At 48.3% G+C, this 12,090-nt stretch overlaps 1 protein-coding gene and 1 non-coding gene across 7 annotated transcripts in view; both read left to right on the top strand.

Moving 5' to 3' along the window:
• Positions 1-5,190: 5,190 nt before the first annotated feature.
• Positions 5,191-5,266, top strand: TRNAF-GAA (transfer RNA phenylalanine (anticodon GAA)). The gene has a single exon. It is a non-coding gene; the product is annotated as a tRNA-Phe (tRNA).
• A 3,489-nt stretch (positions 5,267-8,755) lies between these two features.
• The window catches only part of SBNO1 (strawberry notch homolog 1), a 60,880-nt gene continuing 57,545 nt past the window's right edge, over positions 8,756-12,090 (top strand). For 4 of the 6 annotated variants that reach the window (XM_066371105.1, XM_066371104.1, XM_066371102.1 and 1 more), the window contains exon 1: positions 9,010-9,188. The gene's annotated coding sequence lies outside the window, so the exon portion shown is untranslated. Of the gene's footprint in view, positions 8,886-9,008; positions 9,189-12,090 lie in introns of those variants that run through there. The other 2 variants (XM_066371101.1, XM_066371103.1) reach the window with 2 other exon arrangements.

Raw genomic sequence — 12,090 nt, 5'->3', positions numbered from 1 at the left:
GATTGGCTGAGGTGGAAGGACACCCACGCTACCATTGGAGGTCCCAAACTCCGCCCCCTCACGGTGCTTAAGCTCAGAGGTTTAGTCACGTGGCTGAAAGACCAGGTTCAGAGTGGACCCGATTGGGTATTTCCGGTTTTCAACTTGACCGGAACCCAACCTTTGACCCCTGACCTCCCCTCATGACCTGGGGAGCCTAACTCCCAGTAGTTTCATAGATATATTTTTTATTCATTTTAGAGAGGAGAGGGAGAGACAGAGACAGAGAGAGAGAGAGAGAGAGAGAGAGAGGAGAGACAGAGAGAGAGAAGGGGGGAGGAGCTGGAAGCATCAACTCCCATATGTGCCTTGACCAGGCAAAACGTGGCGACCTCAGCATTTCCAGGTCGACGCTTTATCCACTGCGCCACCACAGGTCAGGCCACTCCCAGCAGTTTGATACCTTAACCAATACCTTGACCTCCTTCAGCAGTTTAGTCCCTTCATTCTTAGGTTGGAAAGGTTTATGGGAACAGTCTATTATTCCAGAAGTCGAAACCCGCTGGCATATCTCCTACCAACTAATTGGGTAAATGGATAAACCCAGAACCTCAGAAACCCTTAGGTCCTGTCCGGTTGGCTCACCGGTAGAGCGGCCCTGTGTGTGAATGTCCCGGATTCAATTTCTGGTCAGAGCACAAAGGACACAGGAGAAGCCTCCACCTACTTTTCCTCTCCCCCCTCTTCTCGCTTCTCTCTCTCTCTCTTTCTTTTTTTTTTTTTTTACGGAGACAGTCAGAGAGAGGGATAGATAGGGACAGACAGACAGGAACAGAGAGAGATGAGAAGCATCAATCATCAGTTTTTTATTGTGCGCTTTAGTTACTCATTGATTGCTTTCTCATATGTGCCTTGATGGGGGGGGGGGGGGCTACAGCAGACAGAGTAAGCTCTTGCTCCTGGAGCCAGTGACCTTGGGTCCAAGCTGGTGAGCTTTGCTCAAACCAGATGAGCCTGTGCTCAAGCTGGCGACCTCGGGGTCTCGAACCTGGGTCCTCTGCATCTCAGTCTGATGCTCTATCCATTGCGCCACCGCCTGGTCAGGCCTCTCTTTTTTTTTCTCTCTCTCTCTCTCTCCCTCCTGCAGCCATGGATCGATTGGAGCGAGTTGGCCCCACGCGTGGAGGATGGCTCCATAGCCTCTGCTTTAGGCACTAAAAAATGGCTCCTGTTGTAACTGGGCAAGGGCCCCAGGTGGGCAGAGCATCGCCCCCTAGTGGGCATGCCGGGTGGATGGGGGGGAGGCATGAGGGAGTCTCTCTCTGCCTCCTTTCCTCTCACTAAAAACAAAAAACCAAAATCCTAGCCTAACATACCCACCCATTTCACAGATGGGGAATCAAAGGACCAGAGTGAACATCTGACTTACTTGCTGCTCATGGTTACCCAGCAGTTTAATTGCAGGACATGGATCTTTTTTCTTTTTTTTTTCTGAAGCTAGAAACCAGGAGAGACAGTCAGACAGACTCCCGCATGCGCCTGACCCGGATCCACCCGGCACGCCCACCAGGGGGTGATGCTCTGCCCCTCCCGGGCGTAGCTCTGTTGCGACCAGAGCCACTCTAGCGCCTGGGGCAGAGGCCAAGGAGCCATCCCCAGCGCCCGGGCCATCTTTGCTCCAATGGAGCCTCGGCTGCGGGAGGGGAAGAGAGAGATAGAGAGGAAGGAGAGGGGGAGGGGGTGGAGAAGCAAATGGGCACTTCTCCTGTGTGCCCTGGCCAGGAATCGAACCTGGGACTTCTACACGCCAGGCCGACGCTCTACCACTGAGCCAACCAGCCAGGGCCAGGACATGGATCTTTTGACTCAACCTCAGGAAAACAACCCTGCAGTATTCCCCATTCAAGGGAGCTGCTGTTGGGTATGGCCCTACAGAGGCACAGGTTTCCTGGATATTCTTTGCATTGAAGACAAATGTCTTCATTCACTCATCCATTCTCCCCGTGGTTCCCAGAGAGGTTTTGGAGACATCCCCATTGCCCAAGGAGCCAACTGTTGCACCGAGAAAGCAGGAAAGCAAAATAAGGTGATGTATATGAACGCACTGGGGAAAGTGGTCACTAACTTGCTGTATGACATTGGCATATTATTTCAGCTCTTTGGCTCTCAACTTTTCCAGCTGTCAAATGACTTTGGAGTTGGGCCAAGAGTGATCTCCAAGGTTTCTTCCAACTTCCATAAATATATAGAGGTTCTTACTTTCTCTAAAATCCATCAATTTGACATTTCTTGAGCTCTTTACCTGGCATGGTCTGATTCCCCCCAAGGGTAATACAGTGGCAAATAAGACACACATTCATATTTTTTAGGGAAGAAACAGAAAAAAACACCACTTTTGAAAAGATAATGTTACATAGCGATTAGTGCAATGAGTGAAATGAAAATGGGGGAATTATACAAAGCTTGAGTGGAGAGAGAGTGCTTCTTTAGACTGGTGAAATAAAATTCTTTTTGTTGTTTTTTTTTTGTTTTTTTTTAATTTTTTTTATTTATTTAGTCATTTTAGAGAGGAGAGGGAGAGACAGACAGAGAGAGAGAGAGAAAGAGAGAGACAGAGAGAGAGAAGGGGAGGAGGAGCTGGAAGCATCAACTCCCATATGTGCCTTGACCAGGCAAGCCCAGGTTTCGAACCGGTGACCTCAGCATTTCCAGGTTGACGCTTTATCCACTGCGCCACCACAGGTCAGGCATGAAATTCTTTTTGAGTTGGTGCCTTTAAGTTGTACTCTAAATATACTGCTCACAAAAATTAGGGGATATTTCAAAATGAATATAAAGCAATAAAAAAGAAGCATTTGAATTTTTTTATTAAACAGGAACATCAGAAAAGCAAATGACAAGTCAAAGAAAATTGTTCAATTATGCAAGTGAGATGCAAAACCAACTTTTATTTCATGGATGAGAGTGGTTGGCAAACTCATTAGTCAACAGAGCCAAATATCAACAGTACAACGATTGAAATTTCTTTTGAGAGCCAACTTTTTAAAACTTAAACTATATAGGTAGGTACATTCCTTATCGAGGTAGCGCCCGCACGTGGTATTTTCTGGAAGAGCCACAGTCAAGGGGCCAAGAAGCCGCATGTGGCTAGCAAGCCGCAGTTTGCCTACCAGGGCACTAGAGAAAAGGCTGAAAGTACTGGAGTATCCACACATCCCCTGATCCACTCATTTTTGTGAGCTGTGAATGTAAGGCCCATAGGAAAAGGTTCTTCCAGGCAGAGGAAAGAGCAAGTGCAAATGCCTCCAGATGGTAAGGAGCTTGGAGTGCTGGGGAAAAGAAAAACGACCCGATGTGATTGCAACTAAGTAGACAGATGATGGAGAGAAGGGAGGACCTCAGGCTGAAAGGTAGGCGGGGGATAGATCACAGAGGCCCTTGTAGACGGTGCTGCTCTTTGCAATCTAAATCTGCTTTTCTCTTCCCTGCTCTGCAGAATCAGCCTGCAAAGCATTTTGCTCCTTTGTCGGCTACAGTTAGGTTCTGTCAACAGGTGAGAATACAGGGAGACTGGAAGGCAGGGGGAGGAACAAGAGACTTGCTCAGGCTTATTTTTTTTGTTTGTTTGCTTGTTTTTTTTTTTACAGAGACAGAGAGTCAGAGAGAGGGACAGACAGGAAGGGGGAGAGATGAGAAGCATCAATCATTAGTTTTTCGTTGCAACACCTTGGTTGTTCATTGATTGCTTTCTCATCTGTTCCTTGACCCTAGGGCTACAGCAGACCGAGTAACCCCTTGCTCAAGCCAGAGACCTTGGGTCCTAGATGGTGAGCTTTTGCTCAAACTAGAGCCCACGCTCAAGCTGGAGACCTTGGGGTCTCGAACCTGGGTCCTCCGCATCCCAGTCCGTCTCTCTATCGACTGGTCAGGCATTGCTCAGGTTTGTTGGCTTGCTATTTCCATCAGGGTGGCCTAAGACATTCTGCCCTGGTGGGGCATTTTGTTCACTGTCCAGGTTCCTCCCACACTCCCAGGTCGGCCTGGAGGTGCTCCCTAAGAAGGACCAGTGGAAGAAGCCAGTCTTGGGCAGCTGGTTGAGCTCAGCTGTGCAGGGCCCCGCCCCAAACGTTTGAAGGGCTAGCACCGACCTGAGAGTGACCCTTTCTTAGAGACAGAAGAACCAGCTCTCCAAGTCTCCTCCCCTGATTATTCCAGTTCTGACAACCCAACTTGTTCTCTTTGTTCTCTGGTTGAGGTCGGAGCTGCTTCCTGCCCTTGTTATTAAGTTCCCTTAATGGTCCCTTTTTGCTTTTCAGTCCTCCACCACCAGTCTGATAACTTTCCTATTTTAAATTCTGTTTTCCTAACCGGATCCTGACTGACACATGGGCCATAGTAAGGACTTAAAGACTTTTTCCTGAGTCTAAGGGGAAAGCCACTACATGGTGTCAACCAAAGAACAGAAAGATAACTCTGAAAGGCAATTCATTGCAAATAGTTATGGAAATTACAATCATCTGTCCTGAGACCTGGAATCTCATAACCATTAGGTATTTTTCTGGAATGTCTGTTGAATGATTCCTCCTTTCCTAAGATAGCCACACTGTGTGGGTGAAATCACACCAGTGCTAAAAGGAAGATAATCTTCCTCTGTCTAGTGTTATCTTTGTGTTCATATGTGCTGTAGGTTTTGGCTATTGTTAACTTCCGCACTTCATATTAACATCAGTTCTTGTAACCCTCCACCAAGCGGAACATGGGCATCCTACAGTCCCATAGCCAGTTGTCCTTGTGATCTATTAACTCCATCCCTTTCTTCTGTACATCTTATACATACATATATATATATTTCCTATTGTCAGTCATGTAAGTATATACGTTAGTGTGGACAGATGGATATACACACATGTATAACTGTTTCCCCCTCACTCTATATACACACAAATATATTAATACATGCGAAATGTATCCGATATGTATAATATAATTGGAACTCAAGTAACTGAGAATTAGACAGTATCCCCTACCTCACAGGTGTGTAACGTTTAAATGAGAGAGTGAATATAAAGTCTGTGTGGACATAGCAGTTGGAAATGGTTAGCCTTTTAGCAGTGAATAAAATCAAGTTACATAAATTGCATCTAAATGAATCCCAATAATTTGGAATTAACACATCCTTCCCAATTCTTTTTTCTTTAATTAAAAAAATTTGCCCTGGCCGGTTGGCTCAGCAGTAGAGCGTCGGCCTGAAGTGCAGGAGTCCCGGGTTTGATTCCCGGCCAGGGCACACAGGAGAAGTGCCCATCTGCTTCTCCACCCCTCCCCCTCTCCTTCCTCTCTGTCTCTCTCTTCCCCTCCCGCAGCCAAGGCTCCATTGGAGCAAAGTTGGCCTGGGCGCTGAGGATGGCTCCATGGCCTCTGCCTCAGGTGCTAGAATGGCTCTGATTGCAACAGAGTGATGCCCCAGAGGGGCAGAACATCACCCCCGGGTGGGCAGGCCGGGTGGATCCCGGTCAGGCACATGTGGGAGTCTGTCTGACTGCCTACCCGTTTCTAACTTCAGAAAAATACAAAAAAATAAAAAATTTCTGCCTGACCTGTGATGATGCAGTGACTAAAGCATCGACCAGGAATGCTGAGGTCTCCAGTTCAAAACCTTGGGCTTGCCCAGTCAAGGTACACATGGGAAGCAACTACTACAATGAGTTGATGTTTTCCGCCCCTCTCCTTCACCTTTCTCTCCCTATCGCCTCTCTCTACAATCAATACATTTTAAAAATTCTTAAAAAAAAAAATTTACACTGATTTGAGAGAAAAAGAAAGGGGGGAAGGAAGAGGGAGTAAGAGAGAGAGAGAGAGAGAGAGAGAAGCATCAACTCATTGTTCCACTTAGTTGTTCCATTTAGTTGTGTACTCACTGATGGCTTCTCATATGTGCCCTGACTGGGGATCAAACCCACAGCCTTAGCATGCCAGGATGATGCTCTATCCACTGAACCACCTGGCCAGGGCCCCAATTGTTTTTTCCTTTAATATCTTAGTTTGAAGGGATATTTTTCTTTTCTTTTTTGTGTGACAGAGACAGAGAGAGACAGAGAGAGGGACAGATATGGACAGACAGACAGGAAGGGAGAGAGATGCGAAGCATCAATTCTTCGTTGTGGCACCTTAGTTGTTCATTGATTGCTTTCTCATATGTGCCTTGATGGGGGAGGGGGCTACGGAAGATTGAGTGATCCCTTGCTCAAGCCAGCGACCTTGGGCTTAAGCTGGTGAGCCTTGCTCAAACCAGATGAACCCACGCTCAAGCTAGTGACCTCGGGGTTTCGAACCTGGGTCCTCCATGTCCCAGTCCAATGCTCTATCCACTGCTCCACTGCCTGGTCACGCATTTTTCCCCCCCAAACTTTACTGATAGATTGATTTTAGAGACAAATGGAGAAAGTGAGAGAGAAAGAGGGAGAGATATTGATTTGTTATTCAATTTATTTACGTATTCACTTAGGTTCCCCGGCCAGGAATCGAACCTGATACTCTAACCAACTGAGCTATCAGGCCAGGGCAACAGACACAATATCTCAATAACTGATGCCTTTGTCTCATTAATGCTCCTTCTCCTTGCCTCGCTCCCATACTTTTCAGGACATTTGCACTGCAGTTTTCTCTCCCAGAATGCAGTTGCCTCTTCTCTTTGCCTAGTTATCATCTATTTTCCAGCTCAATCATCCCTCCCTCAGGAAGCCTTCCTTGACTACCCTGATAAGGTTAAGTGCCTTTGTAATGGGCTCTGTTAGCTTCTTTGTAGCACTGTCACAGTTCCAAGTTTACACTCTGTGGAATTTTTAGATTAAAGCCCACTAGACTATAAGGGCATTAATCTCAAGGGACAGGACCATCCACTGGCATCCCTTTGCTATTTCTTAAGCTTGTGTCCCTAACCTCTAATGCAGTAGCTGGCACAAAGTAGGGGCTCAATAAATATTTGTTGAATAGAGTGAAAAGTGTACGTGTAAATGGCCAAGAGGTAGTCAATTCCATGCCTGGATAGGGGTTTTTCTGCATCATTGGCTTCCACTTGCATCTCAGTGCCCATGACATTAACTGCATCTTGTGCTATAATTCTGAGATGTGCTCTGTGTACCCGGAAGCAAAATATCTTGCAAATATTCTTATAGATAGAGGTGCTTCATTCTTCTTCTTTTTTTTTTTAATTTACTGATTTTAGAGAGAGGAGATCAGTTCAAGGTAAAGAGCATATGCAGAGATAGTGGCAAGGATCTGGCTTGGATGCTTATAAAGTAACTCAAAGGGTGTGAGTTTTTAGGTCAGACCTCTGCTTTCAGAACCTAGTACTTATCTGGTTCTGTGTCCAACGGAAGTGTAGGGGCCACTTTGAATTGTTCCGACCAAGCTCCAAAGACACTGATGCATTAAGTACAATGTCTCAGATTTCTCTGCTACATCCTTCTATATTTATTTTCTTTAACACGTCACAGATCTGTAATTGTTTTCATATACACCGGCCATAAACTAATGTAGCGGAAAGCAGTGAACAAGACAGATGAAAGCCTTGTTCTTTTTTTTTTGTAATTTACTTATTTGAGAGAGAGGAAAGGAGAGACAGAGACAAAAACATTGATCTGTTCCTGTTCCTGTATGTGCACTGATGGGGGATGGAACCCCAAACCTTGGCCTATGGGGATGATGCTCTAACCAATTGAGCTGTCCCACCCAGGCTAAAGGCATTGTTCTTATAGAACTACTTTTATTTTTACCTTTATAGGTTTTGTGTGTATAAGGATTACATGAAATAATGGAAGTAAAGTTATTAGCAAAGCAATTATTTGGCAATTTAAATTATTTACATGGATACACAAAGATAATACATATGTATGTACATAAACGTTGGGTTGGAAAATTAATAAATATTCTTGTCATGACGACTCCCCTCTCCATGCTTTCTCTGGAGGAGTTCACACCTCAACATCCAAGCTTTTGAAAGCCTCGGTTTTCTTTTAGCACTAGGCAAGCGCGGAGTGCCGCCAGTAGGGGGCAAGAATCAACCAACCAGGCGTGCCTAGTACCTAAGCAACAGTCAAACAGCATTCCCAGAATGACTTTACAGAAGGGTTACCAAAAAATTAATTCGTCTATTCTGTTAGGTCATATAATATAATAATAACAATTAATAATAACATTGCTATAAAGAAGTGAGAGGTGGTAGTGACAAGACCTATTCTGGAGCAATCTCTGAGAGCAATAGTTTGTTCGAGTTACCGGGTGTGTGCGCAGAAAAAAGTGGGGCTGACAGGGTCATACTCCTTAGGAGATGACAGTGAACCTGGCAAAGGGTTCCGAGTTACTTGCGGTTTCATATTGAATAAAGTGCTTTGAACGAACGTAACAAGCAATGCGTAGGCGAACATTTTTCTTCTAGGAATGAATAGGTAATAAGAGCTTTCCAAAGTAACAGAAATGCCGCTGGGTAACTTTCTGGGCCAAAGCCACACAGCAAAACGGATTTAAAGACACCGTCGGGCCCCTCCTAGCCGGACTTTGAGAGCAGGTGCAGAACGCATGCGCCCAGCATACCCACTGACCTGCTCGTGGCGCCGACCTTCTTCCCGACAAGCAGCGGGGTAGAAAGGGAGTGGAAACGGTATTCTCGCGAGGCCTTTCGAGCGCCGGCGGAAGCAGTAGACACGTGACTCTCCTAAACGGCCTTCGCCTTCCCCCTCCCCCTTCTCGGAAACCCGGCCCCCTCACCCCTCGCCCACCCCAGAGCCGCGGTAATGGACCGTTTGGGTTCCGGAATTCCCTTGGATCCAACCACTGGTACCGGGTCGGCGGGAGCCGGCGGAGCCCGTCCTTGGCGGCGAAGGCAGGGGGCGGTCAAGATGGGGGGGGTAAATCATCTTCCTTCACCTAGGAGGGAGGCGGGGCGGAGAAGGGCGGTGGGGAGCGAGGTGGGGGGGGAAAAGGGAGGAAGTCACGTGGGCGCGCGGTGAGCCTCAGCCGTCGCCCCTCCCCTCCCCTCCCGGCGGGGCGGGGGGACGAGGGGGAGGGGCGTCAAGATGGCGGCGGGGAGGTAGGCAGAGCCGGACGCCGCTACTGCCGCCACCACCGCCGCCTCCGCTCCTGTCGCCTGTGCTTCTTCCAGCTCTCGCCGCCCGGGAGAAGCTGTACCGGCGTCGCATCCCGCGGAGAAAGTAAGTCCTCCCCCGAAGTCTCTTCAGCTTCTGTACACTCGCTCTCCCGGACAGCCTCCCACTCCCACCCTCCTCAGGGGGCCGTGTGGGGCCGTGCTGGGGGGGCGGCCGCCACCTCACTCGGGTCTGGGGCCTCCCTCGCCGCCCCCCTCGCCGCCCTCCCCGGGGCCCCGCCGCGCTCGCCTCCTCCGCCCGTCAGCGCCGGGCCCTGCGGTCGCCGCGCGAGGGGCTGTCGGGCCCCGGGGTCCCCGCTGTCCCGGGCCGGAGAGGCACCCCGTTGGGGCGGGAAAGTCGGGCGGTGCGGACTCCGGCTCCGGCCTCGGCTCCGCTGGGGTCGCCTGCCGGGCTCCCGCGCCCGACAGCGGGTCCGGGAGGTCCGGGACCCGCGGGAAAGTGAGCTCCGCGGTCCTTCGTAAGTCCTCCCGCCGGGGCATGGTTCCCGGTGCGGGGCGCGTGAGGGAGGCAGTGGGACGGCTGCACGGATGAGGTCCGGGGGCCATGTGCGGACCCCCTTCACTCCTCGCCGGGCTGGGGTCTATTCTACCTCCCGCCCGCCCGCCTCCCGGACTCTGCGCGCCCGTGTGCTGGTGCTGGCGAAAAGGGCGGCGGGGTCCGCTTACTCGGAGAGTGCTGGGCGTAAGTGGAAGCCGAAGTTCCCCAAAGCGGCGTGTGCAGGCAGTTTCCTGGGAGCGGCGTGGGGTCGGGGTGACCGCGGATGAGACCCTGGAGTTTTCGAGCCCTTGTGATTGTTTCTTTCCTGACCCGGCCGCCGGCTCCTCCCCTCTCACCCCGTCTTTGTGCTGCTGTTGGGGTGCTGTCTGCGAACCACTCACTTGATCCTCGCGGCACAGCGCGGCTGTTTTCCGGGGCGTGCCCCGTGGACTGTGGGGGGCTTCTGTTTTGGGGAGTCGCTGGTTGGGAAACGTGGGAAAAGAACGGGGTGGAGAAAAGGAGAGTCCAAAAAAGCAACGTTTTTCTCTCCTGAATTGCGCAGCCAATTGTAACCGCACCCGGAAGTTTGGGCTGAACACGTGTTGATGAGGGAAGGTTAAAAACTGGGTCCCCTTTTGACCTTTGGAAGTTGATTATTAGCAGTTTATGTTCAGTGAAATGTTCCATATTCTGTGGACAGCCACCATGAGAGACGGAATGGGACCTCTAACCAGCCTGCCAGGAGGGTCCAGAACGCTGTCAAAGCCCCCATGGCCCTCGCGCAAATAGACTTAGCGCTGGCGGACACTTCAAGCGGTTAACTGCGGAGGGATTTCGTCTTCCACTTTTTTACGGTAGTCAGAACTGGATTTCGTAAGCTGTGGGAGAAACCATCATCCCCCACAGCTTACAGAATTTCCAGGATAAATTTCAGAACTTGCTACTAGTGCTGTGAGCGGGACATTAATTTTACAAGCAGAGGGGGACATTTTACTTTCTTGTTTAAAGAGGGTTCCGAGCTTTACCTTACCAGAGAAGACATCTTTACATTGTTATCTGGCTTCTGCTTTTTATCTCCCACTCTAACTTGATGCCGCAGGATTCTCTTCAGAATTTTAAATAAGTTTTACATTAGTCGCTGGGTAAATGTTAAAAAGGGAGGCTCGGTAGCTTACAGTTCATTCATTCATTGAATGCTGTTTATTTATGTCAGGCAATTTTACATGTTTTAAGGGCCTTGCTAAAATTACTGTTTAAAAAACGGTCACTATGAAGGCTCTTTACATGCTTTTTATTTTTAAATTTTTTTCCCATTGATTTGAGAGAGAAGGGAGAGAGAAGCATCAGTTCGTTGTAATTCCACTTAGTTGTGCACTCATTGATTGCTTCTCATACATGCCCTGACTGGGGATGGAACCTGTGACCTGGGTGCAGCGGAAAGAGGCTTTATCTACTAAGCCATACAACCAGGGCCCTTTACATGCTTTAAAAATGATTCGCCCCAAAGATTTGAACTATAGATACATTTTGGCATTCCTTAGTCCCTAAATTTAGCGTTGATTTCAGACCTGCCACCTGTGAAGGACATGAACACTAAGATCCAAGTAATCTGACTTTTAATGAGACTGTACAGTCCTAAACTCGACTGCCTAAAGTAAAGATACTTTCTGAGAGGAATTACTTTCACATTCAGTAGCCAATTAATAAGCAAAATGGTGTAATCCTAAGGTTTTTCAGATTTTTTTTTTTTTTTTTTAAGATTTATGTATTGATTTTTAGCGAGAGAGAAAGGGAGAGAGACAGGAACATCTGTCTGTTCCTGTATGTGCCCTGAGCAGGGATTGAACTGGTAACCTCTGTGCTTCCTTCCGGACCATGCTCCAACCAAATGAACCATCCAGACAGGCCTATTGTTTTGTTTGTTTTTTAATGTTAATTGACAGATCCAATTTGATGTGAATTTACTAAGTGTTAAGGACACTTTGGGATATCACTGAAATTTTCTGTAGACGGAAAAGGTAGGTGTTTTTTTTTTATTTTTTTTTAGTATTTTTCTTGTTTTAAAGGGAGAGATCAAGAGACAGGGAGGAAGAAAGAGAAGCATCAACTTCTGGCCGTGGCACTTTTAGTTGTTCATTGATTGCTTCTCGTGTGCCTTGGGGGGGGGGTGTTGCTCCAGCTGGGCCAGTGACCCCTTGACCCCTTGATCAAGCCAGAGACTTTGGGCTTGGAGCCAGCAACCATGGGATCATGTCAAAGTACTCTCACACTCAAGCTGATGACCCTGCGCTCAAGCCAACAACCTCAGGGTTTTCGAACCTGGGACCTCTGTATCCACTGTGCTACCTCTGGTCAGGTGGAAAAGATAGGCTTTTTAAGAGCAAAAACTATTTTATGAAGGTACAAAACCTGTCTAGCTACTTTGCTTATTTTTTTGGAGGCAGTATATAGCACAGAGCATTAATTTTTG

Source organism: Saccopteryx leptura, chromosome 2 (genome assembly GCF_036850995.1).
Source record: "Saccopteryx leptura isolate mSacLep1 chromosome 2, mSacLep1_pri_phased_curated, whole genome shotgun sequence".
Lineage (NCBI taxonomy): Eukaryota > Metazoa > Chordata > Mammalia > Chiroptera > Emballonuridae > Saccopteryx > Saccopteryx leptura.
The sequence above is the reverse complement of the archived record's forward strand: the minus strand, read 5'-3'. Positions and strand labels throughout refer to the sequence as shown.